Raw genomic sequence first — 12,333 nt, forward strand, 5'->3', positions numbered from 1 at the left:
ATGCTGGATAAGCTTAACACGAGATTCTAATCAAATAAGGAAAATTTAAAGACCCTACCAGACCAGAGGAAACATTTGTAAATCACGAGTTTGACCAGGGGTTTGCATGTTGATTATATGAACGATGCTTATTTTTCTGTCACTATATGGACAATATTCATTTATCTGTCTACAACAAATGAAACAGGCAAAGGATTTGGCTGTGTATTTCTCTACAGGAGATTCATGTGTCAGCCAGCACAGGGAGTTGATCTGCCACCAAACAACCCAGCTTGAAGGTCACAGGCCACATGTGGAGGGAATGTAAATTGTGCAGCCACCAGGAAACCCTCAACAAGTGCACAGAGTTGTGAGTTTGTCAACCTCAACACAGACTAAGTCTACAAACCAATTCATTCCGCTTGGAGCTTAGAGAACCGAAAGCACAGATATGTGTATTCGTAATGCATTGTTCACGATGGGCAAAAGTTTCTATCAAGGGCTGGAGATGTGGCTCAGCAGTTAAGAGCACTGACTGCTCTTCTGAAGGTCCCGAGTTCAAATCCCAGCAACCACATGGTGGCTCACAGCCATCTGTAGTGAGATCTGATGACCTCTTCCGGAGTGTCTGAAGACAGCTACCATGTACTTACATATAATAATAAATAAATCTTTGGGTGGGAGCGAGCAGGGCCGGACTGAGCAGAGGTCCTGAGTTCCATTCCCAGCAACCACATGATGGCTCACAACCGTCCGTATAGCTACAGTGTACTCATGTACATAAAATAAATAAAATAAATCTTTTTTTTAAAAAGTATCTATCAAGTGCCTGTCAATATTAAGTGAACAAACTCTGGAATACATACATAATGAAATAGTATTCAGCCATAAAGTGAGTAAATCTATGGCTTGCACATGTTACAACCCAGATGAATCCTGGAAACAGTATTCTGTTTACCAGAAATGATACAAAATAGCTACATATTCTAAGAGTACACATAGTGACAGGTGCAGGGTGTACAATTAGGGACACAGGGGCAAGAAGGAAGTCTGTGGTTCCCAGGGGGATCGTGGTCACTGGGATCACGGAATATAGGAGTCATGGGTATAGGATTTCCTTCTGGGGGGAAGAAAATGTTTTGGAACTGGTGTGTGGGAGAGGTGTGTGATATCATGAAGGTGTTATCAGATTATGCACATTGAAATGACTCATTTTATATTATGCAAATTTCACCTCAATTCATAGGAACAAGAGGATACAGTTGAATGAAATCCAAAGGAAACCCCAAGAAATGTTAAACATTACAATTCCCCAACTCCCAAGATATTAAAACTCAAGGGTTGTGAAATTTTTAATAATGTTGAGACCCGAGTCCCCAGAGAGGGGGTTTAGTCATAGCCATGCATTTCTGAGACTGTTGGCCTCATGTAGCAAAAGTGTCCTCAAATCCCTGCGTCCAGTGAGAGGTCAGAGCCCAGGAACACCCATGGAGCCCAGCTTTGTTCAGGAGCCTTCACAGCATCATCTCTGCAGTCTGTTTCATCTTCAGACAGCACCCTAAGCTATAGGTGAGGATGACGAGCTGAGCTTCTGGACCTGCAGACCATGAGAGCCCCGGGCTCACCCTTGGATCCTTTCAGCATTTCTCTGTGTGCAAGATAAGAATACATCTGAGGACAGGACACAGATCTGGGCAAGGCGCGCGTGGCACTGCCCTGCTTTGTGAGAATACCTGTTTGGCGCCGCATATATTTGTTTTATGTCTTTATGGGTCAGAGCATCAAGAACAGTTTATTTCTCTCTGGCTGTGGATATTTCCATTGCTTTTCTTAGGAGGGCCACCAATCAGCACTGCTGACTCACATTTGTTTGAACTTACATAGGAATATGCATCACCCATGCTTGCAGATTGGTCGTGATGGTTGACATCAGACATGGGTTTAGAGTTTGCCCTGGGGGGGGGGGGCTTTGATCTCACCTTGGTGTTCTCCTTTGGAACGGTAATGCATATTCCATACCATTGCATGATTGAAGTACGTGGTTTCCTTTTCTGAGTTTCATCTTACAGGGGTTTGCAATGAAGAGGTTGCCTTGTGCTGGGAGCTGTGTCTCGTGCCTTAAACTTGCGAGGCAGAGGGAGGTAGGTGTGTATCTGCGAGTTCTAGCTTGTTCTGTTCAACATAGTGAGTTACAAGGCTGGGTAGAGAGACCCTGTCTTGAAATAAGTAACATACAAACAAAAATCAAATCAACCAAACCTTTTAACTGGGTAAAGCCGGGAGTGGTGAAAGTGGCCCGCCCTAGAGATGGGTATGCCGGTTAGTCACCCAGCGCCAAAGTGGCAGCCCTGAAAAGATGCACACACGTAACATTTTATGGATCCAACGAGTTATCCTTAGGCACACATATTTATACAAAATGTATAGGTACATGTAATAACAACTGATTTTTAAAAACGAGGCCATGAATTTGGGGGAGAGTGGGGAGGGCTATGTAAGAGGCTTTGGAGAGAGGAAAGAAAAGGGGGAAATGTCGTAATTAAGATACAATCTCAAAATCTCAGAAGACACTTCAGACTTTTAAACTGCATCGACTCTGAAAGGCTATGGGGACTTTTAAAGTCCGACTAAGTGCATTTTCCTTTTTCTATGTCCACAGGCCTACAGGGGTCAGTGAATGGAATGTGATGGCTTGGAGGAAAATGAACCCCTAGGACTGGAGAAATAAGTCCTTAGAAATATTTCCAAGGTGCCTTGGTCACAGTGTTTTGTTAAAGGAATAGAAAGTAACTAAGACACAGATGTATAGGATAACTGCAAAACAGGGGAATAGACTGGGGAATTAATATTCTATTTTTTCCTTTTTCTTGGATAGCTTCCTATTTACATTTCAAATGTAACCTCCTTTCCCCTCTTCCAGGGAACCCTCATCCCATCCTCCCTCCCCCTGCTTCTGTGAGGGTGTTCCTCCACCCACCCACCCACTCCCATCTCCCCACCCTCTCAGTTCCCCTACACCGGGGCATAAAACTCAGGTGACAGTAGATGCTGACGAGGATGTGGAGAAAGAGGAACACTCCTCCATTGCTGGTGGGACTGCAAGCTTGAACAACCACTCTGGAAATCAGTCTGGTGGTTCCTCAGAAAAATTGGACATAGTACTACTGGAGGATACAGTTATACCTCTCCTTGGCATATACCCAAAAGATGCTCCAACATATAACAATGACACATGCTCCACTACATTCATAGCAGCCATATTTGTAATAACCAGAAGCTGGAAAGAACCCAGATGTCCCTCAATAGAGGAATGGATACAGAAAATGTGGTACATTTATACAACGGAGTACTACTCAGCTATTAAAAATGATGAATTCATGAAATTCTTAGGCAAATGGATAAAAGTAGAAAATATCACCCTGAGTGAGGAAATTAATATTCTTATTTGGGAACAAAAATTAGGCACTGTTAGCAAGGCCACAGTGAAGCAACCAAGCAAGATAGCTCCATGTATGGAAAGATGAAGGTTGCATGGGGAGGTTCAGCACTGCCTTGGCTAACTCTGGGGGCCAGAGAGAAGTCGAAAGCATTTGAGGCATGGCCTTTTGGGAAGCAGAGAAGACAGCAGAAAGTGGTGAACAGCCTCACCTCTTTTAAAGAGAGCTGCTGGTTCCAGGGTGGGTGGGGAGAAGTGAGCAAGCTAGACCGGCCTGGAAGGTGGCGTGAGGGCTTTTAATGCGTTACAAGTACGTGCTAACAGGGAACTAGATGCTTCCCTTGCCAGATGTAGGGAAAGGAAAGGGAATCGAGGTTCTTTGTGACAGACAGATGTTGAGTGGGAGCTTGTGACTATCCACCCACAATCCTCCCGTTTACCCTGTGAGCGTCCAGTCGGAGCTGAGGTCACACTGCCACTTTGGATGTTGTCAATGGCACTGCCAATCTGGGGCTTGAGGGGCTGGGACCTAAAACGTGTAGATTAGCATCTTGGATGTTTGGGGGATTTTCATAACAGAACATCCTAAACTGGGCTAGGGAGAGGGCTCAGTGGGTAAAGCCCTTGTCGTATAAATGTGAGAACTTGAGTTTGGATTCCAGAACCCATGAAAAGGTGCATGTGGTAGGTAGCTCACGGCTGCAAGCTGTGTTTATATGAAGAAGGGGTAGGTGGACACGAAAGGATTTAAAGACAACTTGAGCATGTAGCCTGGCATAAACAGAGGCAGGATAACAGGCTGTGGATCAAACAACCTAGGCTTGAGGTTGTCTCTGACCTCTATGAACACATGTGGGGATGTGTGCCTACACTAAAACACACACGCATACACACACATGCACACACACTACACACAAATACCCAATATACCACACACACACTACACATATACAGCACGCACACATATGAACATACATATACCACATATACTACACACATACATACACACATATACTATGCACATATTAAGACACACAGACACTATACACACATACATGTACAGTGTACACACACATACGTGTACAGTGTATATACACACACACACACACAGAGGTGGGTACCGGTCTAGTTAGTGCATGGAGGGGGCCAGTTTCTGGCTCACGGGTGGGCATTGTTCACCATGTCTTTATGGAGTGTCAGGAGGGGGCAGAATGTGCCTGAGGCTTCTTTCACTTGGACACCAAATCCACTCACACACCCTAAGCTTATCCTAACAGTACCACTGGTGGCTGGGGAGGGTCAAGGAAGGAATTGGGGAGCTATCCAGGTCTCAGCCCTGAGACCTAGGCATGTTCCTGGATTCAAGCTCAGAGGTCCATGGGGATTCCTGGACTGCAGGAGGCGTGTCATTTGTGACTCTTCATTGTAATGGGTGGTTTTGGCTAACTGAAGCTGGGCAATGTCTATTGAGTTAGAGTTTTCATGGCATGAGTTATCCTTGGTATGAGGTAAGGCTTCTGAAACAGCCACGCAGGGTGTGGGTCTCCTGAGGGTGTGAGCACTCAGATTCCACTTTGAGGCGGGAAGTCCATAGTGAAGCCCCAGGTAGGCTGTGCTCCTCTAGAGGGTCCAGGGGAGCATGTTTCCTGACTATTTCAGCTTCCAGGCTCTAAGCCATCTGGGCTCGGGCAGCATTACTGCTCTCTGTGCTTCGGCTATCCTGTGGTCTCTTCTCTGCTCAAATCTCATTTTATCTTTGTTTTCAAGGATCCTTGTCACTGGATTTAGGGACTCTCAGACGATCCTTCCCAGTGACTGTTTACTTTGACCTGGAAAATTCCTTTTCTGCGTAAGGGTTTTCCTTTACATCTGTAAGTTCTGGGAGTCAGAACATGGACATATCCCTTTGGGATCTATCGTTTGAACACCTGCAGTTGGTAACTGAGTATGGATAGGGTAGGCTCCAGGCAGCTCCTATCCAGCCCCGGAAGCCAAAGCCCCAGGTGGAAGTGTGGGCTGTAGAGACCCACCCCTGACTGGTCAGGAGCCCAGGCGATTCCCAAACAGCTTCATCGCTGTCATTCCCTGAAACCACACTTGGGCTTTAGCAGTTCACTGGGCTTTGTAAGTGTTAAAATCCTGGATTTACAACCCAGTAATAACTCTGCCAAGTGTCCAAAGACTTACACAGGATATGACCCGCATCCGGTAATCGTGAGGCCACGTGATCACATACATATTCCTTGCCTGTGGTAGATGCTACCTCTATGGTGAGAGCTCTCAAATAGCTGGGGATGAGAGTCGCCAGGGTTTGTGAGCAGGAACTATTACCAACAGACAACACTAAAGATGACTTCCCCACATAACTTACATTTCACCCATACCTTACCCATATGTTCTGGGCATGCGCACAAGGACCCAGAGCCCCCAAAAGCATTCTGTAGAACAGACGCATGTGCCTTGCGACCTTTCACCCGATGTTCCGATGTTCTTAGCTACTTTTTATTTTCTTTGCCACATTCTATTTGTACAGGGCCATCTCAAGCCCGCGTGCTTGGGGGTAACTCTCACATGCTCTCTAGCTGTGTCTGCTTCCTTCTCCCAGGGCCGGAAATGCTCGTCTCTTGCCCCATCTCTAACAGAGCCCCCTGAACTGTCACATAAAGGGAAGCAGTAACACACTGGTCAGATAAGATGTGATGTTCCGGGGCTTTATCTGTGGATTCTCAAGAGTCAAAAGACACACTTCCTTCAGTAGTTAGGTAGAGTGGGGAGCGGGATGAAGCAAGTTTTGGCGCTGAGTAACTTAGTAGTTTAGGGGTTCCCTGATGCTAATCTGCTTCTCTCTTCATTTCAGGTTCTGCAATGGCTTGGGAGCTCCCATGGGGAGGTTGAGCCACCAGTTGTCTCTATTAAGCAACTACCATCTCCTCTGCTGAGCTGAGGTCCCCCCAATGCCTGCTAAAACTGTTTCAATTCAGCAATGAGGGGAGGGCTCTCCCTCACACAGGGTGATTTAATGCGGATGCTTCTAGTGTCAGGTGTGGCCATCCTGGAAATGAATGAGGAATTCGGAGAAGAGCTCAGAGATTTCCCTGGGCGGCACCGAGATTACTACACTGGTTGAAGGTAGATGCCCCCCTATGTCACCTGGGGAGGATTCTCTTCTGAATAACCATGAACATCCCCCAAAGTCCAGACACTTTCCAAGTAGTGTGAAATATTTTAGAGATCATCCCGAAGCCTGGCTGCAAGATTGGAGTAGGAGAAGTATTTCCTCGGTGTGATCACCCAGCCTGTCCTGGCTGCAATTATTAAATAATCTCTGAAAAAGTGGAATTTCGAGGTAGAAATTAAACATAGGCCAGCAGCTCTTCAAGAAAATTGGTTTCTAGTTGGATTTCTTTTTTTTTTCTCTTAGAGGTGGGTGCCGCGCAGCACCTGGCTTCTTGTCGGTATTAAGGTTGAGTGTGAGCCTTGTGGATTGATACACATCATTAGCATAGACTCTGATTCCCTCTGCAGAGTGCGGCTTGTCAGCCTCTGCTGGGTACCAGGCCCGAGGTGGGCTTGACAGGAGGAGATATTTCATTTACATGCCCATGTTTAAAAAGGTGGCCATTCTGAGTGATGGAAACACGTGCCGGCTGCTCCTTACAGACCCGGTATAATATCCAGTGGATTGTGCTATTGGAAATGAATCAGGCGCTGGAGCTCTGACAAAATGCCGGGACACACGGGCCTGTATTTACAGTACACTATCTCATTTTTAATAGAACTTGTCCGGGAAAGTATTCCAAGCAAGTTTCAATCGGCTGGCCTCCTTCTTGCAGCTGTGGGGATTAATATTCCAAACAGGTCTATAATTTCAGGTTTCTAGTGCAATTTTACTAACTCACTGTGCTTCCTTCCGGCCCCTCCCCCACCCTCCATCACCGTTCGTTCGCTTCTCCTCTGGGTCTCCTCTCCTTTTGCCTCTCCCACACCCACAGAAGACCCGGAAATTACTCCGGTCTAAATGGAACTCTCTGGCTTCTCTCCACCGTTAACCCAGGCCTGGTTTGGGTCTTGCCTTAGCATAAGCCACTTCCGAGAAGTTAACACATGCGTGTACGTATTCCCGGCATGACACACGAGGTTGGGGTGTCTTAAAAATCTCTCCGGAGATGGCTTTGTTGATCCCCTTTTTTTATGAGTTTGTTGGGAGTAGTAAGACTCTTCAGGCTGTGGGAATTTGCAGCTTGCAGATGGGGATCTTCTGTAACGTCGTTGTAATGACAAGCATGCAGATCCTAATAATGACAGGCTTTCAGCTTGGAAAATGCATAAAAATAAAGATAAACAGGGACTGAAGAACGAAAACACGGTGACTCTTGGGGACAAGGCTCAGAGAACTCCCTGATAAAACAGAGCCATTTACCAAACATTTATGGGGGCTTTTAAGAACCGTGAATTTGTCAAGTGTTATGAAGCAGCAAGCAGCAGGCCATAGAAGGAATGTCTTCAGAAAAAAAAAAAAAAAAAAAGACATCCTGATGCTGGCCAAAAATCTGTGCCGGAGTGATTCCTGATGCTCCCCTTTAGCAATATGAATGCAGATTTGGAAGCTTTTTCTCTTTGGGAATGAGCCGGGTAACTTAATGAGCTGTTCAGAATTATCAAATGCCTTTGTATTTCCCAAATACTCGTTTTTCCTGGAAACAGCGCACAAATGACTCAGGTATTATCCTTCCTCCTCCCCTAGGCACGGTCCCTACTGTGTTATTATCTGTGGATGTGATTTCCTCCAGCTCCCCGCCACAGACAGCTCTCTGAGTGATGCAGGGATGTGGCAGGCACCCAACGTGGTCATACTCCCTGGAGTGGAAGGGCCCTCATCATTCACCAGTCACCCCTAATAAAGAAAATGTATGCAATTCGGACCCAGAACCCAATCGAGGTAAACTAAATAGCACGGGGAACCTATCCACCTGGCAGTCAGAGACGACCGACCGCATTTGCAATTTTTGTGAGATTTGTCAGAATTGGAATGACTCAATCCAAGGAAGGTAATGGATGTGAAAATGGGAAACGGGGCGTTAGCCTGGGAGATGCGTTATTTCCTTTATTTCCATGCCTGTGGGTCTCACTCTGTAATTCAAAATGTCCCCAGGAAGGTGCTCTTCCGACCACTCTTCCTCAGGGAGCCCCCAGGGCTGCCATTTACACCGGGCATGCAAGAACAGCACCCCCTAGGGAACATGCTCTGCATTGCAAGCACAGGCTTGCTCCGTGGAACAGAAGCCTGCTGTCTGGCAAATCCTTCTCCTTACACGCTTCCTATATAATTTGGTGTTGCACATACAACGTGCCTGTGTCCCCACGGGTCCTTCTATAGTATCTCCTCACCCCACACGCAGGCCTACCAGGTGTCCTGATAGAAGGCTCTGGGCCATACAGTTTGGCTCTCTCGTTTGTGCCAAACTGTCTTTGTTCTTCTTACTTACATTTGAACGAGACAATCTCACATCTGTTACATTGTCACCGACACCTAGTAAGATGAAGTCAGTTAGGGAACAGTTCTGTGGTGCCTTCAAAAGCTCAGCCAGGGCGGGTTCCGGTTTCCTTTCCCTACCCCTTTTGCCCCTTTGAAAACTAATTTCTATACATGTCATGACTGGGCTTTAACCTGTGACAAGTCCCTTGCCTCTGTCACCACACCCACCTGTACTATATACAGATTATCAGTTCCTCGGTACTTGCCTGATAGTTTCTTATTAGTGAAAAGGCTCGATTCTGCTTCCTGCCTTACCACGACTGGTTCAAGGCTCTGGAGTCTGGGCGGTCCCCATTCTGCCTCCTCATTTGTCTATGCGGTCAATCAGTGAATGAGGACAGTCCCTAAAAATCCCAATAACAAACCCAAAGTCTGGGTCACAACACACTGCCTCAAAATTTTAACGGTTGGTGTTTGAAAAGGATGCCATTGTGTGTTCATCTTTACAGATGGTGTTCACCTTAAAGCTTCCAGAATGTTTATTGAGTGATCCTCCAGTCCGGTTCAGGTCGGGACTTTCAATCGACCGACTTGAATTTTTCAGTCTCAGAGTGGGTTCTGGCTACAGAGCACTGACTCGTGTTAACACATCTCACAGGAGACTGACACGGGAAACCCGAGTGCCAGTTCATTAATTTACAGTGAGTAATATAAGTGTCAAGCCCACCAGATGTTTGCTTCATCCTGACCAACACATCCTGTCCCTGTAGACCAGCTGCTTGGGAAGTGAAACCGTCAGAAGGAGGCTGAGGGTCGGGTGGTCAGAACTAGAGCCCTGAGCTTGATTACGCTACTGCCTAGTTCCATAATGAGATACACCTGGACAGCAGAGCAGCCCCCCCACCCCCACCCCAGGCCAGGTGACAGGGGACTCCTTCCTGGGACCGCTGCTTAGATGAGTTTTGCAGTAGTCCTTGCTCACATCCCAATGACAATGTCTTCCTCTCCGTCCATTCCTTTCCACTTCTCATCATGCCGTAGCCTCCCTTCCTTCTTCCCCAGAAGTACTCAGTAACACCTCCGTAGGACAGTGCTGTGCGTTCCCACAAGACACAAAGGCAGGCCTTCCATTCATCCTGACCGAGTCCCTGTCCAAGGTCACCCTCCTCTTTGTTAGGGCTTTGCTTTGTTGGGCTCTGAGCACACTGTATAGACTTTAAGATCTGATACCCAGGTTCTCAGACTTCTGTGCAGCGTCCAAGGCATGACGTCTCTCCTGTGCGTTCAAGTAGGCTTCGTTTCACTCTAGTTCATTGGCTTGGTCTGTGATCAACTGATAGATTCTCCTGTGACAAGGTTTGTTGTGCCATACCCAGCTCTGACACCCACACTTCCTCATCTGCAGAACAATGGAGGTGGCCCTGTGGCTGCCCATCACTCTGGGCCTGACAGAAGAAGCCCCTGTGAAGTCTGTACCAGCAGAAGAGAGTCTTGTCTGCTTTTTGTTTTGTTTTGCTTTGCTTTGTTTTGTTTTCTCAATATAGCTGCCAGAGTTGATTCTCCCCAGCTTAAGATGTCTCTGTGGAACCCAAGACAGCGGTAAAACACCTTTACCCACAAACCCATTTCCAGGGAGTTACTCAAGACTGTCTGTGCTAATGAAGCTCCCCATTCAATCTCATTCATCTCTGTCATCTTTGACAGTGGTGAAGATTTGACCGTGGAGAGCAGACATACATTCCCCTGCTGTACGGGGGTGCACTCATGAACACCCCAGAGTACACAAATGTTAGTTCCTTAGGAGACAGAAGCCATAAAGTTAAAAAAAACAACAAACCACATGCTAATAAGCATTCCACAGATAAGACTTCGCAAAAACATCCACCAGCAAAGTCTTCTAATTCACCAGCTTGGTAATGCAAATCAGCTTTGTCCACAGCAAATCCCAGGTTAGGAATCCAGATCCCAAGAACAAGCTCTGACCTTGGTGGGCTCCCAGAAGGAGAGGGCTCATGTAGGTTAGATTTGACGCCTGTGTCTGGGTGGCACATTTCTCAGAGCATTCTCTGTGTCTCAGAAGGCCTTCCGAGGTGTGCTGGAGATTCGACAGCATTGGGAATTGGACACACAGGCTGGCAGGTGCTTCCATGGTGGCTGGATGGCCTAACAGTCCCCACACCAAAACTTCCAAAGCACCGCTTTCCTCTGCAGACGTGTTAGCTCAGGCTGTGTTCCCTAGAGCCTTGTCTGGAGCCTGTTTTGGTCCACCCAGTGTTGGATTGGAGTCTACCTACTTACCATTCACCTGAATACCAGCTCTCACAGAAAGTACATCCAAGATAAATAATTAACCATGCTAACAACGGTGTAAAGTACTGACGAAGGTGTTCAGACCCCTAATTGGAAGCCGGAACAGGAGCTGTGCCTGTATAATTAGCATATCACGCCGTAACTCTAAGCCAGTCACGTTCAGTTACCTGGTTGCTTTCACCTTGCTGTCTGTATTCATCACACACTGGAAGAGAGTTGCTGGTCTGTCATGGGGGATGCTATGTGTGCTGTGAGATCTGGTGAGTGTCCTGTATGTGTATCTCTTATTAATTAAAAAAAAAAAAAAAAACAGCTGTTACTCTTTAAAAAAAAAGCACAATTCATTTAATGACACATTTTAAATGTGTATGCTAATTTCAGGGTTTTCGTTCTTTCCCTGGAAACATGGGAAGCAGTACCCATGAGAACAGAAGGAAGGGGTGGTGAACTCCACTTTTGGTTGACATCTGTCCCTACTGTCCCCAAGCCACCAGTTTCTGGAGCCCATCCCCTAGATGAATGACAAATGGCTTGCTTGTTTCCCTCTGGATCTCCCAGTCCTGTCTTTTGCTACGGAAAACCACCAGGACTTCTCCATGGCATCTCTGATGTGAGATAGTGAAGATCTCAGAAAGGGACTGTCATGTACCTAATGACCTTGTGCTGAGAGATGGGCAGAAACAGCTCATTAGAGTGATTTAATGCTATATTTTGTTAAAAACTAAACCAAAATAATCTATGGGATGTGGCTGAGACTCACTGGAACTTGAGGCACACAGACTGTATTTTCTCTCTTTGTTTCCATTTTGCTTTTAAATGGAATTCTAAATTTGAAACACTACAAAACGAGATGCTTTTCAAATTAATAATAATAAAAGTGATCTCCCCCAACAGGCTCAAAATCTTGGTATAAACTACATAGAAGGAAATAAACTAGACTTGGCTCTTGAAGCTGAGGCGCAAAACAGAACTGGAGAGAACAGGCATGAAGAATCAGATGCCATACATACAGGTGTGTGGTAGGGAGGGGGAACACAGGTGTGTGGTGGAGGGGGAACACAGGTGTGTGGTGGAGACAGGGAACACAGGTGTGTGATGGGGAGGGGGAACACAGGTGTGTGATGGGGAGGGG

Source organism: Mus pahari, chromosome 15 (genome assembly GCF_900095145.1).
Source record: "Mus pahari chromosome 15, PAHARI_EIJ_v1.1, whole genome shotgun sequence".
In the NCBI taxonomy this organism is placed as follows: Eukaryota; Metazoa; Chordata; class Mammalia; order Rodentia; family Muridae; genus Mus; species Mus pahari.